We start from the raw sequence: 25357 nt of genomic DNA on the forward strand, positions 1-25357 counted from the left end.
ACATTACAATGAAGAGGTAGGACATTTCTGTGACCTCAGAGGCTAGAAGATATGCGGCTGAATATTGTGTATGTTCAAATTCTTACACTTAGGATGAGTTTATTTCTTCCAGTCTGCCTTATTTTCTTCATTTGTAAAATACAAAGGAATCTATTTTTGTAAGATCTTAAAGAATCCAGAAAGGGTCAACTGGTCATCCTGGTGTCTCTGACCAGACTCCCTGACGTAACGGTCATCTACCAATCACTGTGTAGTTTTCCTGGTAGTCACCCTGGGGAGGGCAGGTCGCTTCCCCTTGCCTGGGATGGAGGTGGGAAAACTTGGGTTCCTGGAGCCAAGGGACCTGAAGTATGAAGTACATCTAGTCCTTGTTCACCTAACTCCATGACCTTGGATGATGGTTCCTTTTATTTTATTATATTTCCTTAATTTCCTTGTCGGTAAAAGGGGAGTGAACATGTTTTTGCCCTGTTTTTGCTGAGTTGGTCTACCTGATCCTTTTACGGTTCTGAAAGTTTAATCTTTTGACACCAAAGATTTATTTTAAATAACAATGAATGGGGATACCTGTGGTAGCCAGAACACAAGATTTGAGGGTTATGTTTGCATGTGTTGAAGATAAATCTCCACCACCTTTATGGTGTGGCTTTAATTATCTTTTACCAACCAGACTGCTACCTCCCCAAGAGAAAGCTAGGAGATTGAATTCATTCTTTTCGTGCTATACTTATGTTACTGAGTTATGGTCACAGTATCTTTTCTGTCTTCTCAACTGAAATTTAAAGTTTAAACTGTTGTGGTTGTGGTCACAGGCAAGTTTCCCATTGGGGCAAGGACCTCTCTTCTCCCTTTTCTGGGACCTCTGTTGTCAAATGATTTTCTCCCACTTGGGGGCTGGTGTTTCGTTTCCCTCCATCACTCATCAGTTGACTACGTTTTGAAATAATGGCTTTGGAAACCAAATGCGTCACAGTGACTGACTCTGAGGCAGCCTAGAGCCTTTTCACATTTTCTACTAGTTTCTCCCATTGCCAGTGGTGCTGCCAGCTGTGTGGAAGAAAAGCTCTGTGCGGTTTGAGCTCCCCAGCATGGGAGAGTTTTTGAAGATGAGAGACAAAGATGAGTGGTGTTGCTGCTCTTCCGTGCTTCTGCTTTGGTGGTCGCTCATCATAGCTTCCCGAAGGGAAAATGGTTATAAGATCACTAAGTCTAGGTAGATTTATGATGTCTCTCTTGCCCTTCAGAGAGTGAATGTGGTATTGATAGTCTTTAATATCTCCTCCTGTACCAACACATACTCCCCATTCCTTTCCTTCCGTCTCTCTAACCTTCTGGTGGTTTTCCTTCCTTTTCCCTCCCCTCCTTCCGCCTTGCATTTACCATCCCCCTCCTCAAAGGTGCTCAGACCGGCAACAGGAACAGCTTCAAAATTCCAAGCCTGTAGTAGCTCTCATTTTCCAATACACACACCCCATCTGCCATACTGTCTGACTTGGCCGTTGCCCTGGATCCCTGGGACCTTTCTGGCCTTAAGAGGAAAAAAAGTGATGTGCTGAATATCATCTTTTCTTGTTTCTATTCGTCCTCCCAGCAGCATGGAACTTGGTCCATGACCAAAGCTGACAAAGCATCAGCTTCTCTCTGAACAAGGTCCACTTGGTTTGCTTGGCAGTTCTGGTTTCTCCTTGGGCCGTCTCGGATGAACACAGAATTTGACAGGCTAGATGATGTTGTGATACATTTTAAATTGTCTGCCTGCTTTAACTGTTACTTCCCTTGTTTCTGGAAAAGGGAAAACATGGGTGAGGAAGAAACTGTTGGTCAGTGCTTTTAGTCTGGATTGCCCTTCCCTGAGGGATTGTAGTCAGTGGGCCAGGGTGTGTGTGTCCTTGCTAGGTGCTCTGGTAATATGTCAGTTTGATGCTGCTCCAAGCACAAGACCTTGTGGCGTGCTTGCACATTGTACTCACTAAGAAAAGAATAACTGTTTGGATGACACTGGGACCTACTTCCAAATATGTGGGAAGTGTGTTTTCCTTGGATGGTCTACCTTCCTGGAATTGGCATTTGGATTTGATCGTTTCTTCCTTGACTCCAAGTCATTATCCCTGTCCTCCACCCCTGTGTGTCCAGGTTGATGTTTTTGGGGTTCTTGTTTCTTCCTTTTCTTGCAGAGATTCCTCTTTGCATTGATGTGTACCTATGGCGAGCAAAGATACTTTTCCTTACAGAATTTTTAAATTTAATTTTTAAAGAGCCAGGAAGATATAATTTGAAACATTTTTTGGTTGTTTTATATAACATGTTCTTAACTTTAAAAAAAGAAATAGATGGAGGTGTCATTTTTAGAAAGGACATATATGGATAAAGCAGTGCATCTTTTTTTATTTTCTCCTAAAGATTTTCAAAGTCAAATCAAGAAACTAAATCCTTTTTGTTGTTTCATTCGCTGAAACAGACATTTTGAAGTCATTTGGCAGGAAAGCCAGTATGGAAACGTAGGATATTTTTGACAAACTATTGTATAAAATAGGCTGACATTTAAATTAGATAACATATCTTTTATCTTTTAGGTATTTTTTTCTAGATATTTTGCTTTGCTAGGAAACCAATAACATTGTTTTAAGTTTTTCTCGTGTGTGTGTGTGTGTGTGTGTGTGTGTGTTGAGGGGCTTGCTTATTTTTTTTTAACATCTTTATTGGAGTATAATTGCTTTACAATGTTGTGTTAGTTTCTGCTTTATAACAAAGTGAATCAGCTATACATATACATATAACCCCATATCCCCTCCCTCTTACGTCTGCCATCCACCCTCCCTATCCCAGCCCTCTAGGTGGACACAAAGCACCGAGCCAATCTCCCTGTGCTATGCAGCTGCTTCCCACTAGCTATCTATTTTACAATTGGTAGTGTATATATGTCCATGCCACTCTCTCGCTTCGTCCCAGCTTACCATTCCCCCTCTCCGTGTCCTCAACTCCATTCTCTATGTCTACGTCTTTATTCCTGTCCTGCCCCTAGGTTCTTCAGAACCATTTTTTTTTTTTTTAGATTCCATATATATGTGTTAGCATACGGTATTTGTTTTTCTCCTTCTGACTTACTTCACTCTGTATGACAGACTCTAGGTCCATCCACCTCACTACAAATAACTCAATTTCGTTTCTTTTTATGGCTGAGTAATATTCCATTGTATATATGTGCCACATCTTCTTTATCCATTTCTTTGTTGATGGACACTTAGGTTGGTTCCATATCCTGGCTATTGTAAATAGAGCTGCAGTGAACATTGTGGTACCTGACTCTTTTTGACTTACAGTTTTCTCACGGTATATGCCCACTAGCGAGATTGCTGGGTCGTATGGTAGTTCTATTTTAAGTTTTTTAAGGAACCTCTGTACTGTTCTCCATAGTGGCTGTACCAATTTACATTCCCACCAACAGTGCAAGAGGGTTTCCTTTTCTCCACACCCTCTCCAGCATTTATTGTTTGTAGATTTTTTGATGATGGCCATTCTGACTGGTGGGAGGTGATACCTCATTGTAGTTTTGATGTGCATTTCTCTAATGATTAGTGATGTTGAGCATCCTTTCATGTGTTTGTTGGCAGTCTGTATATCTTCTTTGGAGAAATGTCTATTTAGGTCTTCTGCCCATTTTTGGAGTGGGTTGTTTGTTTTTTTGATATTGAGCTGCATGAGCTGCTTGTAAACTTTGGAGATTAATCCTTTGTCAGTTGCTTTGTTTTCAAGTATTTTCTCCCATTCTGAGGGTTGTCTTTTCATCCTGTTTATGGTTCCCTTTGCTGTGCAAAAGGTTTTGAGTTTCATTAGATCCCATTTGTTCATTTTTGTTTTAATTTCCATTTTTCTAGGAGGTGGGTCAAAAAGGATATTGTTGTGATTTATGTCATAGAGTGTTCTGCCTATGTTTTCCTCTAAGAGTTTTATCGTGTCTGGCCTTACATTTAGGTCTTTAATCCATTTTGAGTTTATTTTTGTGTATGGTGTTAAGGAGTGTTCTAATTTCATTCTTTTACATGTAGCTGTCCAGTTTTCCCAGCACCATTTATTGAAGAGGCTGTCTTTTCTCCATTGTATATTCTTGCCTCCTTTATCAAAGATAAGGTGACCATATGTGCGTGGGTTTATCTCTGGGCTTTCTATCCTGTTCCATTGATCTTTCTGTTTTTGTGCCAGTACCATACTGTCTTGATTACTGTAGCTTTGTACTATAGTCTGAAGTCAGGGAGACTGATTCCTCCAGCTCCGTTTTTCTTTCTCAAGATTGCTTTGGCTATTCAGGGTCTTTTGTGTTTCCATAGAAATTGTGAAATTTTTTGTTCTAGTTCTGTGAAAAATGCCATTGGTAGTTTGATAGGGATTGCATTGAATTTGTAGATTGCTTTGGGTAGTATAGTCATTTTCGCAGCGTTGATTCTTCAAATCCAAGAACATGGTATATCTCTCCATCTATTTGTATCATCTTTAATTTCTTTCATAGGTGTCTTATAATTTTCTGCATACAGGTCTTTTGTCTCCTTAGGTAGGTTGATTCCTAGATATTTTATTCTTTATGTTGCAGTGGTAAATGGGAGTGTTTCCTTAATTTCTGTTTCAGATTTTTCATATTAGTGTATAGGAATGCAAGAGATTTCTGTGTGTTAATTTTGGATCCTGCTACTTTACCAAATCCATTGATGAGCTCTAGTAGTTTTCTGGTAGCATCGTTAGGATTCTCTGTGTATAGTATCATGTCATCTGCAAACAGTGACAGCTTTACTCTTTCTTTTCCGATTTGGATTCCTTTTATTTCTTTTTCTTCTTTGATTGCTGTGCCTAGGACTTCCAAAACTATGTAGAATAATAGTGGTGAGAGTGGGCAACCTTGTCTTGTTCCTGATTTTAGAGGAAATGGTTTCCACTTTTCTCCCTTGAGAGCACTGTTGGCTGTGGGTTTGTCATATACGGCCTTTATTATGTTGAGGTAAGTTCCCTCTATGCCTACTTTCTGGAGGGTTTTTATCATAAATGGGTGTTGAATTTTGTCAAAAGCTCTTTCTGCATCTATTGAGGTGATCATATGGTTTTTCTCCTTCAATTTGTTAATATGGTGTATCACATTGATTGATTTGCATGTATTGAAGAATCCTTGCATTCCTGGAATAAACCCCACTTGATCATGGTGTATGATCCTTTTAATGTGCTGTTGGATTCTATTTGCTAGTATTTTGTTGAGGATTTTTGCATCTATGTTCATCAGTGATATTGGCCTGTAGTTTTCTTTCTTTGTGACATCTTTGTCTGGTTTTGGTATCAGGGTGATGGTGGCCTTGTAGAATGAGTTTGAGAGTGTCTCTCCCTCTGCTATATTTTGGAAGGGTTTGAGAAGGATAGGTGTTAGCTATTTCTAAATGTTTGATAGAATTCGCCTGTGAAGCCATGTGGTCCTGAGCTTCTGTTCGTTGGAAGATTTTTAATCACAGTCTCAATTTCAGTGCTTGTGGTTGGTCTGTTTATATTTTCCATTTCTTCCAGGTTGTCCATTTTATTGGCATAGAGTTGCTTGTAGTAATCTCTCATGATCCTTTGTATTTCTGCAGCGTCTATTGTTACTTCTTTTTCATTTCTAATTCTGTTGATATGAGTCTTTTCCTTTTTTTTTTCTTGATGAGTCTGGCTAATGGTTTATCAATTTTGTTTATCTTCTCAAAGAACCAGCTTTTAGTTTTATCGATTTTTGCTATTGTGTCCTTCATTTCTTTTTCATTTATTTCTCATTTTATTTTTATGATTTCTTTCCTTCTGCTAGCTTTGGGTTTTTTTGTTTTGTTTTGGTTTGTTTTTGTGGTACGCGGGCCTCTCACTGTTGTGGCCTCTCCCGTTGCAGAGCGCAGGCTCAGTGGCCATGGCTCACGGGCCCAGCCGCTCCGCGACATGTGGGATCTTCCCAGACTGGGGCACGAACCCGTGTCCCCTGCATCAGCAGGTGGACTCTCAACCACTGCGCCACCAGGGAAGCCCCTGGATTTTTTTTGTTCTTCTTTCTCTAATTGCTTTAGGTGTGAGGTTAGGTTGTGTATTTGACATTTTTCTTGTTTCTTGAGGTAGGATTGTATTGCTATAAACTTCCCTCTTAGAACTGCTTTTGCTGCATCCCATAGGTTTTGGGTCGTCGTGTTTTCATTGTCATTTGTTTCTAGGTGTTTTTTGATTTCCTCTTTGGTTTCTTCAGTGATGTCTTGGTTATTTAGTAGTGTATTGTTTAGCCTTCATGTGTTTTTTTTTTGTTTTTTTTTTTTACAGTTTTTTTCCTTTAATTGATATCTAGTCTCATAACGTTGTGGTTGGAAATGATATTTGATACGATTTCAGTTTTCTTAATTTTACCAAGGCTTGATTTGTGACCCAAGGTGTGATCTATCCTGGAGAATATTCCAGGAGCACTTGAGAAGAAAGTGTATTCTGTTCTTTTTGGGTGCAATGTCCCATAAATATCAATTAAGTCCATCTTGTCTGATGTATTATTTCAAGCTTGTGTTTCCTTATTTTCATTTTGGATGATCGGTGTGTTGGTGAAAGTGGGGTGTTAACGTCCCCTACTATTACTGTGTTACTGTCGATATCCCCTTTTATGGCTGTTAGCATGTGCCTTATGTATTGAGGTGCTTCTATGTTGGGTGCATAAATATTTACAATTGTTATATCTTCTTCTTGGATGGATCCCTTGATCATTATGTAGTGTCCTTCTTTGTCTCTTGTAATAGTCTTTATTTTAAAGTCTATTTTGTCTGATATGAGTATTGCTACTCCAGCTTTCTTTTGATTCCCATTTGCATGGAATATCTTTTCCCACACCCTCACTTTCAGTCTGTTGTGTCCCTAGGTCTGAAGTGGGTCTCTTGTAGACAGCATTTATACGGGTCTCATTTTTGAATCCATTCAGCCAGTCTGTGTCTTTTGGTTGGAGCATTTAATCCATTTACATTTAAGGTAGTTATTGATATGTATGTTCCTATTACCATTTTCTTAATTGTTTTGGGTTTGTTATTGTAGGGGTTTTCCTTCTCTTGTGTTTCCTGCCTAGAGAAGTTCCTTTAGCGTTTGTTGTAAAGCTGGTTTGGTGGTGCTGAATTCTCTTAGCTTTTGCTTGTCTGTAAAGGTTTTAATTTCTCCGCTGAATCTGAATGAGATCCTTGCCGGGTGGAGTAATCTTGGTTTTAGGTTTTTCCTTTTCATCACTTTAAATATGTCCTGCCACTCCCTTCTGGCTTGCAGAGTTTCTGCTGAAAGATCAGCTGTTAAGCTTATGGGGATTCCCTTGTGTGTTATTTGTTGCTTTTCCCTTGCTGCTTTTAGTAATTTTACTTTGTATTTAATTTTTGATAGTTTGATTAATGTGTGCCTTGGCCTGTTTCTCCTTGGATTTATCCTGTATGGGAGTCTCTGTGCTTCCTGGGCTTGACTAACTATTTCCTTTCCCATATTAGGGAAGTTTTCAAGTATAATCTCTTCAAATATTTTCTCAGTCCCTTTCTTTTTCTCTTCTTCTTCTGGGACCCCTGTAATTCGAATGTTGGTGTGTTTAATGTTGTCCCAGAGGCCTCTGAGACTGTCCTCATTTCTTTTCATTCTTTTTTCTTTATTCTGCTCTGCAGTAGTTATTCCCACTATTTTATCTTCCAGGTCACATATCCTTTCTTCTGCCTCAGTTAATTCTGCTATTGATTCCTTCTAGAGAATTTTTACTTTCATTTATTGTGTTTTTGATCATTGTTTGTTTGCTCTTTAGTTCTTCTGGGTCCTTTTTAAACATTTCTTGGGTTTTTTCTATTCGATTTCCACGATTTGGGGTCATCTTTACTCTCATTACTCTGAGTTCTTTTTCAGGTAGACTGCCTGTTTCCTCTTAATTTGGTCTGTTAGTGCTTTACCTTGCTCCTTCATCTGCTGTGTGTTTCTTTGTCTTCTCATTTTGCTTAACTTACTGTGTTTGGGGTCTCCTTTTCATAGGCTGCAGGTTCGTAGTTCCTGTTGTTTTTGGTGTCTGCCCCCAGTGGGTAAGGTTGGTTCAGTGGGTTGTGTAGGCTTCCTGGTGGAGGGGACTGGTGCCTGTGTTCTCGTGGATGAGACGGGATCTTGTCTTTCTGATGGGCAGGACCTCGTCTGGTGGTGTGTTTTAGACCTTCTTATGATTTTAGGCAGCCTCTGTGCTAATGGGTGGGGTTGTGTTCCTGTCTTGATGGTTGTTTGGCATAGGGTGTCCAGCACTGTACCTTGCTGGTCATTGACTGGAGCTGGGTCTTAGTGTTGAGATGGAGATCCCTGGGAGAACTTTTGCCGTTTGATACTACGTGGAGCTGGGAGGTCTCTGTTGGACCAGTGTCCTAAAGTCCGCTCTCCCACCTCAGAGGCACAGGCCTGACACCTGGCCGGAGCACCAAGACCCTTTCAACCACACGGCTTTTGGGAAGTTTGAGGTTTTCTGCCAGCGTTCAGTAGGTGTTCTGTAGGAGTTGTTCCACTTGTAGAAGTATTTTTGATATATTTGTGGGGAAGAAGGTGATCTCTATGTCTTACTCCTCTAGCGTCTTGAAGGTCCTTGCTTATTTTTTATGTTAATTATTTGAGTAGGTAATACATTCGTTTGGTTCAAAACTGAAATGCTGATAAAGGCTATAAAACTGAAGAGCTCCCTTCTATCCTGGTCCTTTACCAATTGAGTTTACCTTCTCAGAAACAACTAGTATTATTTCCTTGTAAATCTTTTAGGCCTATATAGACAGATGTGTTTTTGGGGGGTATTCTTCAAATACTGGTATCATAAATAGTTAAAATTTCGTATGTATTAGGAAAAATGGTATCTCTGCGTTTATATTTCATTTTACATGCTTAAAAGTACTAAAGAGTTGTTGCTGTTTTCAGCCTAGTTTCCTCTGTGACCATAATTTTCCTATTTGAAAATGTAATTATGAAATCTGCTAATATTGGGGATAGTGTCCATTCTGTTCTTGTTCATGATAGTATATTTTGTTTTTGCTGTTTTGCCATAAATAACATGTACTGCCTGTTTTATCAGTGACAGAAGCAACACTTGTTCATTCTAAAAGAAATGTTTTTGAAAGAAAAGTTAAAGCAAAAAGAAACTACCACCCAGGGGTAACATCTGTTAATACTTGAGTGTATATTATTCCAGTCTTTTTATGCATTTGGGTATTTGCATAATTTTCAACTTAGCTATTAGTTACATGGTACTTAGTGTTTTGTAACCTTCAGTATGGTGGTTTCCCTGTGTCATTAAATTGACTTCTACATGAGCTACTTCTATCATTTAATATTTAGTGAGTATATAATCAATATCCTATTTTTGGCTGTTTGTCGTGGTTTAGCACATGGACTTTTGGATCCAGGTAAACATGTGTTTGAATCTCTGGGGTAGCATTACGTAATTCAGTCCTGTCATGAGCATTAAATGAGGTAATATATGGAAAGCACTTAGTGCAGTGCTCAGCATATTGTAAGAGCTCAATCGATAATAGCAAACTACTGAGTCAGGGCTTAGGAAAATTAAGAACAGGGAGCAGTATATAATATGACAAATAAAACGTGAACTTGCTGTCTTCTGTGTCCTGATAAGGTTGAATGAGAGAAAGACGGCCATCATTTTATTTTCTTTAGCATCTGTTGCCTTTATCTTTTTTTAAATTTATTTATTTTATTTATTTATTATTTTTGGCTGCGTTGGGTCCTCATTGCTGCGCGCGGGCTTTCTCTAGTTGTGGCGAGCAGGGACTACTCTTGGTTGCAGTGAGTGCATGGGCTTCTCATTGCAGTGGCTTCTCTTGTTGTGGAGCACTGGCTCTAGGCGCGCGGGCTTCAGTAGTTTTGACACGTGGGCTCAGTAGTTGTGGCTCATGAACTCTAGAGCACAGACTCCGTAGTTGTGGTGCATGGGCTTAGTTGCTTTGTGGCATGTGAAATATTCCTGGAGCAGGGCTCGAACCCATGTCTCCTGCATTGGCAGGCGATTCTTAGCCACTGTGCCACCAGGGAAGCCCCCCTCTGTTGCCTTTAAAATCAATCTAGGGCTTCCCTGGTGGTGCAGTGGTTGAGAATCTGCCTGCTAATTCAGGGGACATGGGTTCGAGCCCTGGTCCGGGAAGATCCCACATGCTGCGGAGCAACTGGGCCCGTGAGCGACAACTGCTGAGCCTGCGCGTCTGGAGCCTGTGCTCCGCAAGAAGAGAGGCCACGATAGTGAGGGGCCCGCACACCGTGATGAAGAGTGGCCCCTGCTTGCCACAACTAGAGAAAGCCCTCGCACAGAAACGAAGACCCAACACAGCAAAAATAAATAAATTAATTAATAAACTCCTACCCCCAGCATCATCTTAAAAAAAAAACCAATCTAACAATATGACAGTCTATTGTTTGCCCTTCTTTTTAAGAAAAACTTTTTGATCCCCAAGTGCTCAGTGACACTGACTTGGATCTGCCTGACTCAGAGGAAGTGGGAGTGGACCTGGGGAAGGGAGAGCTTGGAGAGTACTCTTAACATCCAGTTTGCTTCTTTTCTGAGATTCCAGGTACATTTTTTATATCTTGATAGAATTTCCATGGGAAGTGGCAGGAGATATGATGAGAACTTAATTTACTGTGACCCAGAGTAAGCTAAATAAAGGACAAAGTATGCCCCATCCAGCATTCTTTCTTAACCCCCAGTCTCTCTGAAAGTCTCAAGCTTGAAGCCCCAAATTGAAGTCTCTGTCTCCTGAACTTACCTATCCAACAAGCACAGCTGTTTGATGATCAGTTAGAAATAAATGTTGACTGTCCTGCTTTTCAACTCCCAGATGAACACTCGATTAATTAATCTAGCATTTCAATATATTATTGCCACTTGGTTTACTATTAAGAGGTCGAATTCAAAGATTGATTACATTTGAGGTAATATTGTGAAATGGATTTATTTCTAATCCCATAGGTAACATGTTTTGTTTAAAGTACTTCACTGACACTTCAGGTGAGAGATTTGTTATTTTTTGTATTACAGAGTGATGATTCTTGATTGCTTATAGCAATTAATGATTTATGCTAGTACTAGATAAGAGGTATATTGAGAACAAAATGAAGTAGAGATGTGGCTTTATTAAAAGATGTAGATAAACTGATTGTTCAGTTAGTGCCATATTATATTGTCATTTCTCCGTAGTTACTCTCAAGTTTCCACTGATTCTAAGTGGTGTCCTTTTTACAATAAAGTGCATATTAACCAAAATTGATTGAAATGAGTTAGGCCAGGTACATCCTCAGCACTATTGTCATTTGTTGGCCTCCAAAATTACCTGCCAGTTCTAAGGACTAAACCAATTTAGGTTTAGGATTCACTTTGGCTATACAGCCTAGAATGTAAATTCTGATCTTCATCCATTTTCATGGTGCTGGTCTTGTCATCACTCTAGTAGAGGTAGCATTCGCACTGCTAGGAAAAGATGAAGGGTCCTTATGCAGTTTCCACAGATACAAATGGGAATGCATAAAGACATTTGTATTTTGTCTTCTTGAGCCATGGAGTGTCTTTATTTTGAGTAATTCTAGTCTTTTTTTTTTTTTTGGCTGCACTGCGCAGCATGTGGGATCATAGTTTCCCCTACCAGGAATGGAACCCACACCCCCTGCATTGGAAGGTGGAGTCTTAACCACTAGACCCCCTGGGAAGTCCCTCTAGTCATCTTGCTACTGTTGACCATCTTATTTCTTTAGTTCTTCACTTTGGAAAGCTTTACAGACCTCTTTCTTGACCTTTCTTCTTTGGGAGTGACCCCATGGACTTCCTTCTCAGGTTAAGTATTCACCACATACTTTCTCTGGTTTTTAGAATGTTAGACTCGGTTACTATAATTTGTAAGTTATTTTTGAAAATAGGGAAGTAGGAACATGCGAGCACCAAATAAAAATTTTTCAGTTGATTCCAAGCCTTCTGGAGAATTGGAGCCAGGGAATCAAGTCTCCCCTATTATCAGTGACACACTGGTTATGCTTTTTACTAGTGTGATTCCTGTTACCTTGGACCACACCTTAACTGTGATGATCTTTTGTTTCCTTCTGTGGGTTTTTGTTTCCTGATTATAAAAGCAATGTATGTTTGTTATATTAAATTGGGAAAGTATAAAGGAAAATTAAAAGATTCAAAGCACTGTTAACATTTTGAGGTATTTTCTCTGATTCAAATATAAACATACAAATAAATCTATATGTCTTTATTTTTTCAATTGACAGCATAACCTGAACATTTCCTCACATCCTTAAATGAAATTTCTTAAAGTAATAATTACAATGGCTGTGTAATTTTATTCTATGATTGTATGATAATTTATTTCACCAATTTGTGTTCATCTTAATTTTTTGAACTATGGTACTGTGGCTTTATTTTATGTTTCGCTAAACATGCCATACTGTATAATCAACGAGATTCACTGAGCATACAGAATCAGACTTCTAGATTTGGGAGGATCTAAAGTTTAGAAGTGTTAAGGGCAAAAAAGCTTCTTTTATGTAAAATTTATTTATAATTCGTGTATAATAAGTCTTAATTGATGTTGAGTGCTTTTTTACACAGGATTTGGTCATTTAAGAAGTATAGTAGCTTCCCTCCTTTTAAGACCCATATATTTTCTCCCATTTAAAAAGTCATACTTCTGGTTTTTGAGATTTTAATTCTAATTTTAAACTTTAATTTTATTCTTCTCCATATATTTCATTTAGTCTAGTTCTTAATGCTTAATTTTAACCTTCCATTATTCCCTTAGTTATTTTAAAGCAACATAGCAACAAAATCATTTCTTTGTATTTTTATTTTTTATTTGCTTGCTTATAGATCAGCAGGAGATACAGCAATAAGTTGGATAGTTTTGGAGAGAACCAGAGACAATAACCAAAGTTGGAAGTCTCAGGCTTCTCATGGATTACCCCTTCAGCCACCTGCATTGTATCCTGTATTTAAGGGTAGCTTCTGAAAGGGTAGCTTCTCAGACTTGGAAGACCTTGGGCTCTTAGACTGTAAGTCTCTCCAGGCATATAACAGGCTTCATATACTGAAATGACTTTTTATTGTGGATTACTGTTCTTATAATATCAAATTTTATTTGCTCTGATATTTAGGCTCTAGTAGTTACAATTCTTTCATTGAATTGCTGTTTAAATTTGGGTAATTCACATAACTCCTCTGAATCTGCTTTTTCTTACATAGTGGTATATGCTTGCCTTAGGTAATAACTGTGATTCCTTTCATTTGATTTTAAATAGTCATTCATTTTACTTTATCCCTTAAAAGCGCAGCTAACTAAGAGTTGGAATAAAAAAAATCTTTGTATAGTAATAAAAATTTTAACTTAATCATTAAAAAGTAACGTACTACTGAGATATATTCCATTTTCAGTCTTTGTAAGCTACCCTATTCCCAATTGTATGAGTTTGCCATTCCGTATTGCAGAAGAGCCCTGTCTTGCATAATTTTCGGACAGATTATTTAATCTTTCTGAGTAACTGTTATGTTAAAGATGTTATTAATGTGACACCCCCAGCTCCACAGCCCAGACATCTCTAAGCAGCTAAAATATAGTCTCACAATATTCAAGAGAAGCAAAAATGTGTATTTAAAAAAAAAAAAAGCTCTCACAGATAAATTGGTTGCTGATATGTTGTGGAATTATTAAAAATTGGTTATGTTCATTCTTTCCAGGTTTGGGAGTTGCTTATTAGATCAATGCCAGTTAATTCTTCTCTCTTTTCCTCATTTGCTCCAGATCAGGGTATCTCTAACATGCTTATAATTTCCTATTAACTATGGGATGTTTTTCTAGGCTTTTGAACCCCACACTTATCATTGAATATTTTAGTGATTTAATTACTGTATTATGTTTATCATGACATTTACTCACAGGAATTTTATCAGATGTCACTAACAAAATGCTCATTTTATTAAATATTTCAATTTATAACCTTCTATCAATTACAACCATTTGTTATGCAGGTTCTATTTATAAGTGCATCATTTCATTTGATTTAAACATACCTATGCATCTTGGTTTATCTTTTACAGAGAAAATAGACAATATATTATGGACCCATCGTTTCTTTTTCACCTAATTAACCTGAAATTTTCTTGTTTTTTTTTGATATATGTGTTACTGTTCGGTTTGATTTCATTCATATATATGAAATTCAGCATGTATTCGTAGCAGTTTTGCCTACACTTTCTCTAATACAGTAAGTTCGATTTCCATTTCCTATACCTACTAGTTCTGAAATGTACTCAATGAAGTGAAATGATTGGGCTTCAGACAATTCTTCTAAGATTGTTCAAGAAGTCTCTCCTTAGACCTTGGCCAATGATCGCAATAAACTCGGCTATAGATGGAAGCCTCAGTTGGTGATTTTCTAGTGTTTGGAGGTTGGTACTGTTGTGTGATGCAGGTGGTTGTATCAGTATATTCTTCTTATACTCACTGGGCATTTTTCTGTTACCCTCTAGAGCTGCTAGAAGTTTTGGCTTTAAATTCTTTCCCACAGAGTTGTCTAAACTTCTGTTGGTAATTCTACAGTGGCAGAATGTTGTTAAATATCCTCAGTATATTCTTAATCTGGTCTTTTGATGATCAGGTTAATAAATTTATAGCTCAAACAGTTATGTAATGAGTAAACTAGTTTTCCTATTTTGAGATTATCTTATGTGCTAAAAGACATGGAGACTTTTCTTTAGTAGCAGAAGAATAAAAAAATCTTTCCGTGCTAAATTATGGAGGAGGGCTCATTGAGTCTTTCTGTTTATTCCTTTCCTTCTGTGCTGTGGAAGAATTTATCATTCATTTTCCACTGTGGAATTGGTGCAGGCAGGAGAGGAATTGGGTCAGCTGGTATGCAGACCATCACATAGAAATGAGCACATGTGACAGGTCAGAGCTCTGCACTGCTGTGGATACCAAGGATGTATTCAAACAGGCTAAGTAATGAAGATATGAGGATCCTTGAAACCAGAGTTATAGTCTGGTTCATCGTGAGTGAGTGTGTGCAAGGAAACTGGGAAGCAGCTGTAGCCAGTGGGAGGGTTAAAGCCTTACAGGATTGTGTCTTTTGGAAGAATATTTCCATAGATGGTATCTGTATAATTTTTGGCATTCTGCACAGTGCCTCTGCTGTTTGTCCTGAGCACATGACCTGTTGGGAAGAAGTTTGCTTTCCTCTGAAGTGGCTGGTTGGTTGGTTATTTGAACCATCCCACAATACTTAGGCCCTGAAAGATTTCTTCTTCCTCTTTATGAAAGAGTGGCTTTAAAAAAAAGAAAAAATATATGGATTTGCTTGAGGTTCTCTGAACCAGACAGGTTGGGAGATTCAAATATTTCCCTTATGTGATTTGACTCCGATGGCTTAGTTAGTTGTGTCAATGATAGTAGGCTGTTCTGCATATGGTATCAGCTGCTCTCAACTGATTCTCAAGGTACTTTCTTGTTATAAAAAAAAATTATTTTTATCATTATAATGAGATTTTATTAAAGTGGTTCTCAATGCACTTTCTGTTGTGGCTGCAGTCTCAAACGTATCTTTTCATGGATAAACACAATATGGTATGTGCACACACTGTGTACACTCTGCCATAAAAGGAAATTAAGTACTGACATATGGAACAACCTGGATGAACCTGAAAGCATTATACCATGTGAAAGATGTGAGACACGAAGGACCACTTATTGTAGGTTTCCATTTAAAGGAAATGTCCAAAACAGGCAAATTGAAAGAGACAATAAGTAGATTGGTGGTGGCCAGGGGATGGGGAATGAGTGCTCAATGGGTAAAGGGTATCTTTTGGGGTGATGAAAGTATTCTGAAATTATAATGGTGGTGGTTGCACAGCATTGTGGTTATACTAAAATTTACTAAATTAGTATACTTTTGACTGTTGTTGACTGTTGGTGGAATGGCTTCTGAATGAATGACAAGCAGTACTTGGTGTTTCTTTGTTGATGTTACTGCTGGGTGGCATTTTGTCCAGTGAGTTGAGTGGTGGGTGAGAGTGGGGATGGGAGTGGCAGCTGAAATGTGCTATGAGTCCCCTCATTAAGGGAAGCATATACTTGTCCAGTGATTTGCTAATTCATAGAAAGTGCTGTTGGATAATTACCTTTATGTTCTCATCATTAATGGGATAAACGTTTGGTTCACATGCTTGATTGATTTCACAGTTGTGTGTTCACTTTCTTTTACCTAAAAAGATAATGTCAGGCTCTGAAAATCTGCTTTCCTTCTTTTTGGAAATGAGTTCCCAGTCTGTTGATTAGGTGTGGATAACAAGCGTTATATTTTGAGATTCTCTGATATAAACAGACAGGAGTGCATGAGTTAGAGTTCTACTAATAGGAGCAGTGACTGTGGAGGCAGATTATTGGTACACCAAACATGGTTTACCGTATTTCATTATCTTCAGATTACCTGCTGCTGTGAGACAGTGTTCCATCACCACCAGTTCTTGACCTATGATGTCATACCTTTGGCTAATCTGTGCATTATGTTAGAGCTAAAAATGGAAACCCCAGGCGTTGTCATCAGTCTTTATTGACTATACCATGATGATTAAGGGAGACAAAACAAATTCAGTATCAGAGTGGGAAGTCTGTGTTCCTTGTTTATTCCACTAATGGGAAACAGGATCACAGGGCATGAATTGGGGATGGGCCACAGCCCTTCGATTAGCAGCTCTTGGACTTAGAAGTAAAGGAAGAACAACAGGGTAGTCTGCTGTAAAATGTTGGGGGCTTCCCTGGTGGATCAGTGGTTAAGAATCCGCCTGCCAGTGCACCGGGCATGGGTTCGAGCCCTGGTGCAGGAAGATCCCACATTGCCTCAGAGCAACTAAGCCCATGCACCTAGCCCATGTACTGAGCCTGCGCTTTAGAGCCCACAAGCCACAACTACTGAAGCCCGCTCACCTAGAGCCTGTGCTCCGCAACAAGGGAAACCACCACAATGAGAAGCCTGTGCACAGCAACGAAGACCCAATGCAGCCAAAAATAAATAAATAAATAAATTTATATTTTTAAAAAATTGGGGGGCTTAGTCAGTGGCCCGTTGGCAAAGCAATATTTTATGTCCTGCATCCTGTGAGGCATCATGTAGCTGCCTCGGCTATATGAAGCGCTGCAGCTAGTTATAACAAACATTGAGCAGTAGTATCAGACTTGTCAGTGATCAGCACGCCAAAATGCAGTTCCTCGTTACGTGACAAGTAGGGAAAACATACGGCAGGCAGGTGGTGGCGGCAGCATCATTATCAGTGCACAGTGAGATTGACAGTCCATTTGCAGATAGTGATGCCCACCTGCTATGGAAACAGGGCGCCCCTGGACACCTGGAAGTGTCCACCTAACAGTGTATAGCCTGCCCTGCATAATCCTTATTGGTTGGCAGACGCTACTAAGTGGTGACCCTGGCCTCATCCTGGGAACTAGTCTGATGAAATAGATATTCAACATTGAAGTCTCTGGTTATGAGGAGGCCAGTTTTTTGTTTGTTTTTAAATAAAAGTATGTGTTGTGTATTTTATTCCAGCTACTACTTGTTTATATTTTTAACTCAATCGTATTTTTTTTCTCCTCCAAATGTAATTTTAAAATTTTAGAAATTTATGGTGAGAAAAGTTCAACGTGCCCCATAATAGTACCTTTGAAGGTAAGCCCTTCTAACAGTGTTGGGTAAGTTCCACCAGATTGTTTCTATGTGTGTCCCTGAATTCCCCCAAATAAGATTATAGCTGCCATTGTGCCTTTGCTTTTTAAAATTTGAACATGTTGTCATAGCAGAATATATAGATCTCCCTTGTTTTCAACAGCTACAGCGTATTTGTTGAGACATGCTTGTAATATAGAGGGAAAAAATTGCCGTGGTGACTGCCAACTTGGAACTTGGGCTAGTGTCAGAGTTAGATCACAACTTGTAATTATGCATTTGTGTTAAACTACCATGAATGCAAAGGACAGAATGCTTGTACATACATCTTTGTTTCTATAGACTAAATTCCTAGAAGTGGAATTGTTGGGTCAAAAGACATCCACATATTAAATGTTAGTACAATTGCCAGTTTGACTGCAAAAGATGTACCAATTTAGGTTTCTGCCAACAGTAAAAATGCCACTTAGAGAAGCATGTGAAAACTGAATGTTCATTAGAGAAGAGCATGGACAACAGTGATTAAATTCCTCTGGAGAACTAGATAGAGGTGGGAAATTATGGTGGGAGGCAATAAAAAGTTCCCCAGAAGGGTAGATCTACATGTGACAGATCTCCACGGAGGACTATTCCTCAGAGAGGGAACGTGTCAGAGTGCAAGATTTCCAAAATTATGTGACAATTTTATAGGAAGTCAGTGAGCTGTAGGCTACTCTATCCCATTCTACGGCTGCCTCTGAGAAATGGTAAAGCAGGTACATCTAGTTAGACTTGTGGCACCTAGACATGCAGCTTCAGTTGGCTCTTTTTAGAAAGCAAGAAAATAGATACTTCATACCCTGAGAAAGATGGAATGATTTGTCCTCCATGACTGAGACTTCTACTCCTTTATTAATGGGTTTTGGTACAGGACTTCTAATCACTACTGCCTGTGGGTAACCATCTATTTTCTTGGGAAAGTGATAGAAGTATCCTCTTGAATTCTTCAAGGAGATTCTGCAGTTGTCTGGCCTCTGCCTGGCTTACGTGGGTAGACTACCCCAAGTTAAAAAATACACACACACATACACATAATTGTGGCAAGATGCACATTACATAAAATTTACCATCTTAACCATTTTAAAGTGTACAGTTCAGTAGTGTTAAATATATTCACATTGTCCTGCAATCAGTCTCTACCTTGCAAAACTGAAAGTATACCCATTAAACAACTCCCCGTTCCCTCCTCCCAGCAGCTCCTAACAACCACCATCTACTTTGTTTCTTTGAGTTTGACTACTCTAGGTACCTCATTTAAGTGGAATCATACAGTATTTCTTTTTTGTGACTGGCTTATATAACTTAGCACGACATCCTCAAGACTCATTCAAGTCATAGCATATGCCAGAATTTCCTTCCTTTTTTTTTAAAAGAAGATGTTGGGGGTAGGAGTTTATTAATTAATTAATTTTTTTTTTGCTGTGTTGGGTCTTCGTTTCTGTGCGAGGGCTTTCTCTAGTTGTGGCAAGCGGGGGCCACTCTTCATCGTGGTGCGCGGGCCTCTCACTATCGCGGCCTCTCTTGTTGCGGAGCACAGGCTCCAGACGTGCAGGCTCAGTAGTTGTGGCTCACGGGCGTAGTTGCTCCGCGGCATGTGGGATCCTCCCAGATCAGAACTCGAACCCGTGTCCTCTGCATTAGCAGGCAGATTCTCAACCACTGCGCCACCAGGGAAACCCAGAATTTCCTTCCTTTTTAAGGCTGAAAAAAATCCATTGTGTGTATCTACCGCATTTTGTTTCTTCATCAGTGGACACTTGGGTTTCTTCTACCTTTTGATTATTGTGAGTAGTGCTGCTGTGAACATGGAGTACAAATATTTCTGAGACCCTGGATTGAATATATCCAGAAGTAGAATTGCTAGATCTTAGGGTAATTCTATTTTTAATTTTTTGAAGAACTAGAGAAATTTCTTTACTTTGTATCTCTATATTCGTAATGGAAATGGAAGAACTTTGAGTCTGGGAGAGGGCTTCTTTGGCTATGCAGCTGCTGAGAAACAATTTGCTTCATGAATTTAGGCTGTAATTGGTGCCTTTGACCTAGGTTTATAATCCAGTGCTAACCACCTAATTTCCTAATACGTATTTGTGGGCTGGGGACTTGGCTGTGTGCATAGACGTACACTGTTTTTGTTAAGAGACCTGGATTTGGAGGTGGACACAGATGCAGTCAGGATGGTCTTTGATCAGTGTCTGTGTGTAGTTTCAGACATTGACCTTAGGTGTTATTGCTCTGGGCACGCTGTGCCTTTGATCAAGGGACTTCGTTTCATTTAGTAGGCCTCTATCTTCTGTGTGAAATACAGGGAGAGAAAGGTATATCTAAAGGAAGAAAGGCCTATGATGTTAACACCTGACTCTCTTGGAATCTTTTCTTAGTAACGAAACCAAGGATAATTTATACAACAGAAGGGCTGTGTCTTTGGGCTATTTTTCTTTGTGCCACTGGCAGGTATCCCTTAAGAATTATATTTTTTCTTCATCATTCTCCTTTGAGGTCAAGATACACTTCTACTAGTCCAATTCACCATTCTAACTTTCACCTTTAAGTTAACTTACCTGAGTGTTTATTTATTTCCTTTGTCTGAGTGACTTCTAAATGGCAGCTCGCGGGCATGCTGGAGAAATAGGTGTGCTCTGAACGTAGTGAATGCAGGGTGGCTTTTCTGTACTGACTTTGCAATACCTAACCCCCGGAGCAATAGGAATTGATTGGAACTCTTGGCTGGGTGACTACTTTAGCTCCCACTTTTATTGCTTTGGTTTCCCAGTTTGGCCTTTTGTTGAGTGGCCTTTTCCTTTGTAGACTGGCACATATTTGAAGAGAAAATGTAATTTAACCTTTTTGTTTTTATCCATGTCTTAAAAAGCATCCTTTTTCCTCCAGTAATACTTCTTAGATGCCATTAAGCAAATCCCCTTTCTTCATATCCCTGAGCCTCTCAGCTTAGCTTTATTACAGCTGTTATTTTCAAGACTGGGTGACATTGTGTGTATTCTACACAAAGGCATGAGTATCCGTATATTTGTGCTGCTTGTGTGGCTGGAACTCCTCCAGGGAGAGCTCTGGGTGGAGTGATTTAATTTCCCCTGACTGCTGCTGACCTGGGAAACTTTGGACACAGATGACCATGACTGACACTTGTATAGAGGAGAAAAATGACCCACACTCAGCCTTCATCCTCCAGAGGAAAGCAGTGGAGATGGTGGCTCTGAGGAGAAGTAAGAAGTGACATGCAGGGAACCTGTGGGACAGTTTCCAGTAGTGTTTTGGGGGGCCTTTGGCATTCTTTGGTACAGACACATAGATAAGAGCATGGACTCTGGGAGCTGCCAGACTGCAGGCTTTGGTTACCAGCAATTCTACATACGAGCTATGAGAACTTGGAAAAGCTACCTCACTCCTGTGCTTCAGTTTAACATGGATAATGAATAATCAGTTTAACACGATGCAATAATGAGTACTGTAGTGGTCGGAGCACTAATGCAAACAGGTTACACTTTTTAGATATATCTGTAGGTTTATAAGGACTTAAGAATCAAGAGGATTAATGAAAATGCTTGCAGCTGCAAGGTTACCCGCACATAGTGGTTTCTATTTGTCTTTGATCCTCATCAGATTTACTTGAAATATTCTCAGTGGTCAGAACTTCATTTCCCTGATGATTTTATATGTGCTCGTTATCTACCTCATACATAAACTATGCATCATGTTTCCAACCATTTTAATGTTATGTTTTTGTCAGGGTGTTATCACTACTTCTAGAAATCTTTGCCCAGCTCTAATGGCCCTTTATATAAAATGCTTTCACATTTCCCTGTGGATCTCATGCCTGTGCATGCTTCTAATTAAATATTTACCAAACTGAGTGTTTATCAGGGAGTAGTGATGTGCACTTAAATGAATGACTTATGTCAGGTAGAGACTCTTAGCATCTCCATAGGCCCCGTATGAAGCTGGATTTTACCTTTCCTCTCAAAACAGATAAATACATTTGCCCATCTGACAAGGGGGTGGGGAGTAATGGGTTCATTTTGTCAGAAATGCATCAAATAAGAAAGCTCCTTGACTCTGTGCTCATGGAGGTTGGGAAGCAGTAGAGGTTAACATTCCATTGATGAAAATGAAATGTGCTCAAAATAGTCCTGACTTTGCGGTGGGGGAGGTGGGAAGGGTGATTGTAGATCAGAGAGAGCAACATAAATACATGTGAATAAACAGCCAGCCTTAACACCTGATTACAATGATTTTGAAGGGGGTGTTATCGAATACATCTAGGCTGTGGCTTGGAGAGGTAGGAAAGGATCATTGGTTTGTCTCCTTCTCTTTGCAGTGTAGATATATAATTTTTTGTCAGTGTATCTGTAAAAGTTCTTCTAATTTAAGACATGCCAGAGATAAACGATGTCCTAATGGGACACAGAGATTTCAGCTTTTTATTTATTTATTTATTTATGGCTGTGTTGGGTCTTCGTTTCTGTGCGAGGGCTTTCTCTAGTGGTGGCAAGCACTCTTAATCTCGGTGCGCGGGCCTCACTATCGCGGCCTCTCTTGTTGCGGAGCACAGGCTCTAGACGCGCAGGCTCAGTAGTTGTGGCTCACGGGCCCAGTTGCTCCGCGGCATGTGGGATCCTCCTAGACCAGGGCTCGAACCTGCGTCCCCTGCATTGGCAGGCAGATTCTCAACCACTGCGCCACCGGGGAAGCCCAGATTTCAGCTTTTGATTGTGCTGAACATAAACATAAACAGTTCACATCTACCAATGCTCATTTTCTTTCTAATAATACCAATACTCAACAGAAGCATTAATCATAATTACAAAAGCAGATATTTCTTTAATGTGAGTTTCTAGTTACCATTAGAGTACATTTCAAACACTAAGGTGAAGAATTCTAGACTTACGTCAGCAACTCAGTGATTAAGTCCAACCATTGAGTTGGTAGAGAAGTCGCTGAAAAAGTATCTTCATCAAATATTGAACAGATATATTTTACAACGATAGTTATAAATTAGAGGAATTTTTTCCCCTTTGTGTGCACATTTATTCTCACCCCTGAAATTGCTTTCTGGAACTGAAAATTACATAAATAGCTTGCCTTTCTAGTCTAGTTAAATAATAGATTTTTTAAATAAGAAAATGAATGATAAGCATTTTTATACCATGTTTTTTCATATTTGGTTTAAGAGTATTTACAAGGAATCTTAAAATAGAAGATAACAGAAGTTCCCCGTAGAAACTAGAGAAGGGTATAACCACAAAAGGTAGGATCATGTAATAGAGGATTGAGGCTAAGACTCTGGTCCCTTAAGACTCTGGTCCCTTAATGGACAGTCTGGGCATATACAGTCCAGTATCGCCACCACAGCTGTGTGGCTACTGTGCATTTGAAGTATTGCTGGTCCAGAATGAGATGTGTTGTTCCTGCACAACACACACCGGATTTCAAAGACTTTGTCAGTGAAAGAAAGAAAAAAACCCCAATACTTTAAAAATAATATTGGTTATATGTTGATATGATAATGTTTTGGATATTTTGAGATAAATCAAAAACACTATTAAAAGTAATTTTATCTGTTTTTTTTTTTAATGTCGCTGCTAGAAAATGTCAATGTGCATATGTTGCTCTCATCTGTGGCTCTTATTCTTGTTGCCTCCTAGACAGCACAGGGTACGTTTGACATCCTTTTATGAGAGTTTAGCTTGTGTCTGAATAGATGGCTCAGCTGGGAGATCAGTGTGCCCAGAAGCAGGACCAAGAGGCTCCTTGGCAATTTTGTTTTGAAGCTCATCCTATATCTAGATGAATGGGTGACTGAACTGTGTTTCAAATTAAAAAAAAAAAGGTATCTCACATTTTTAGAATGATTACCTACGTTGCTTGTTAGCAGTAAAATGTCAAGAATGCATAAATTAAGTATTGTCCTATTATGCCCACAGCAAATGGAAACTTGGTTGCTCTCTGTTCCTTGTCTTCCTGATTTTGTAAGACAAGGAGTGTCCTCCCCAAATTCCTCTAGTTAACCTATTAGTTGAGGTGATTCCCCACACTCTACTTCAGTTATCTTTGGTAAGTAAAATCTCCCCAACTAGTACCTACCTGCAAAATTAATCTGGAAAGTGTCTAAATAAGTACTAAATAGTGTATCATTCTTTAAAATAAGACATATTTATTGGTAAGTAATATACATATTACTTATTAAGTAATACATATTTATGTATGAGGTACATACTCCTGTTTGCTGTGACTCCTTAAGGGGAAAAGTGTATTTAATTGAGTGTTTCTGCCTAATGATTTAAAGTCAACATGCATCTTATTTATGCATGTATGTATGTATACGTGTATTTATGTATTTATCTCACAGATACTTATCACCTACTCTGTGCCAGGCTCTCCTCCAAGAAAATCAGCATATGTTTGTCTAAAAATAACTGACACAGCTTCTTATGAGTCAGGCCCTGCTCTAAATGCCTCATGTATATTAATGCATTTCTTCTTCTAACAGTGTGATAGGTAGAGTTATCCATGTTAAACGGAAGCACAGAAGTGAGGTAACTTTTCCAAGTTCTCACAGCTCGTATGTAGAATTGCTGGTAACCAAAGCCTGCAGTCTGGCAGCTCCCAGAGTCCATGCTCTTATCTAAGCTGCGTAAAATATTTTGTTCCACTTACTTTTGTCTCCTGGCTGCCTTAGCCAGACTTGCCCAGATGATGTGTTTTCTGTTTTTGTCATGAGAATGACGGGCCATACGAGAGCTTTTTTCTTAAGCCAGGGTATTTTTTTGAACAGCCCTTTGTGAATTTATGATTGGCCACATGGAATAGTGGGTGGGATTATATACTAATTATGCAAAATAACCTCACGTAACAGCCTAAACTCAGACTATGGCCTGGAAATCTTATGTATCTTTTATGCTTAAGCATTCAGATTTTGTCATTTCATTATCATCAGCATCATAAAGTCTGTGAAGTTCTCTGGTGGTTTGTCACTTTTCTAGTGAACAATTAGTTACGTGAAGAGTATCCCTAGATTGTCAGAATTCCTTAGGTGTGGCCCAAGTGTATTCTGTTGTACTAAACTGTTTCCAGACTTTATAAGAGATTGGGGTACAAATTTGGTTTTAAGTTCTCATCTTAGTTCCTCCGAAGGGTCCTTGAAATTGTTTTCAAGGAATATTCCACAATCTGATGCACCAAGGAGGAATCAGATTACCTGCTACCCTTTCTTTTCTTTGAGAACCTCTTTGAGAGATAATACAGGAAATTATATTTTTCTTAATCTAAAGCATTATCCCAATTTCAATATACGTCTTCCCTCCTTCATGCTTTAAATTAATATATGAAACAGAATGCTTAACAGCTTGACTAAGTGGTCCTCAAAATGCCTAACCACCTCATTTCAAAAGTGTCCTCCAGAATTTTATGTCTGAAAGGGTTCCTGATTACACGTATCCATTCATGAAACAAATATTCACTGTGTATGCTCCTACCATACAGGCCCTATCATGGCAGTTTCCATGAATAAAAGGCATGTTTTTTCCCTCTCCTGGCGCTTACACTCTATCTGTACTAGTTCATAGTAGTAAATGTAAGG

The 25357-nt window shown here is 39.0% G+C and overlaps 1 protein-coding gene and 1 long non-coding RNA gene across 3 annotated transcripts in view; both read left to right on the forward strand.

The window, feature by feature from the left end:
• The window catches only part of SND1 (staphylococcal nuclease and tudor domain containing 1), a 424510-nt gene that overhangs the window by 170069 nt on the left and 229084 nt on the right, over positions 1-25357 (forward strand). The gene's annotated exons all lie outside the window — the stretch shown is intronic.
• LOC309810345 lies at positions 8267-13068 on the forward strand. Its single transcript, XR_014294966.1, has 3 exons — positions 8267-10586; positions 10985-11023; positions 12878-13068. It is a non-coding gene; the product is annotated as an uncharacterized lncRNA (long non-coding RNA).

Source organism: Mesoplodon mirus, assembly GCF_964341445.2.
Source record: "Mesoplodon mirus genome assembly, chromosome: 9".
Lineage (NCBI taxonomy): Eukaryota > Metazoa > Chordata > Mammalia > Artiodactyla > Ziphiidae > Mesoplodon > Mesoplodon mirus.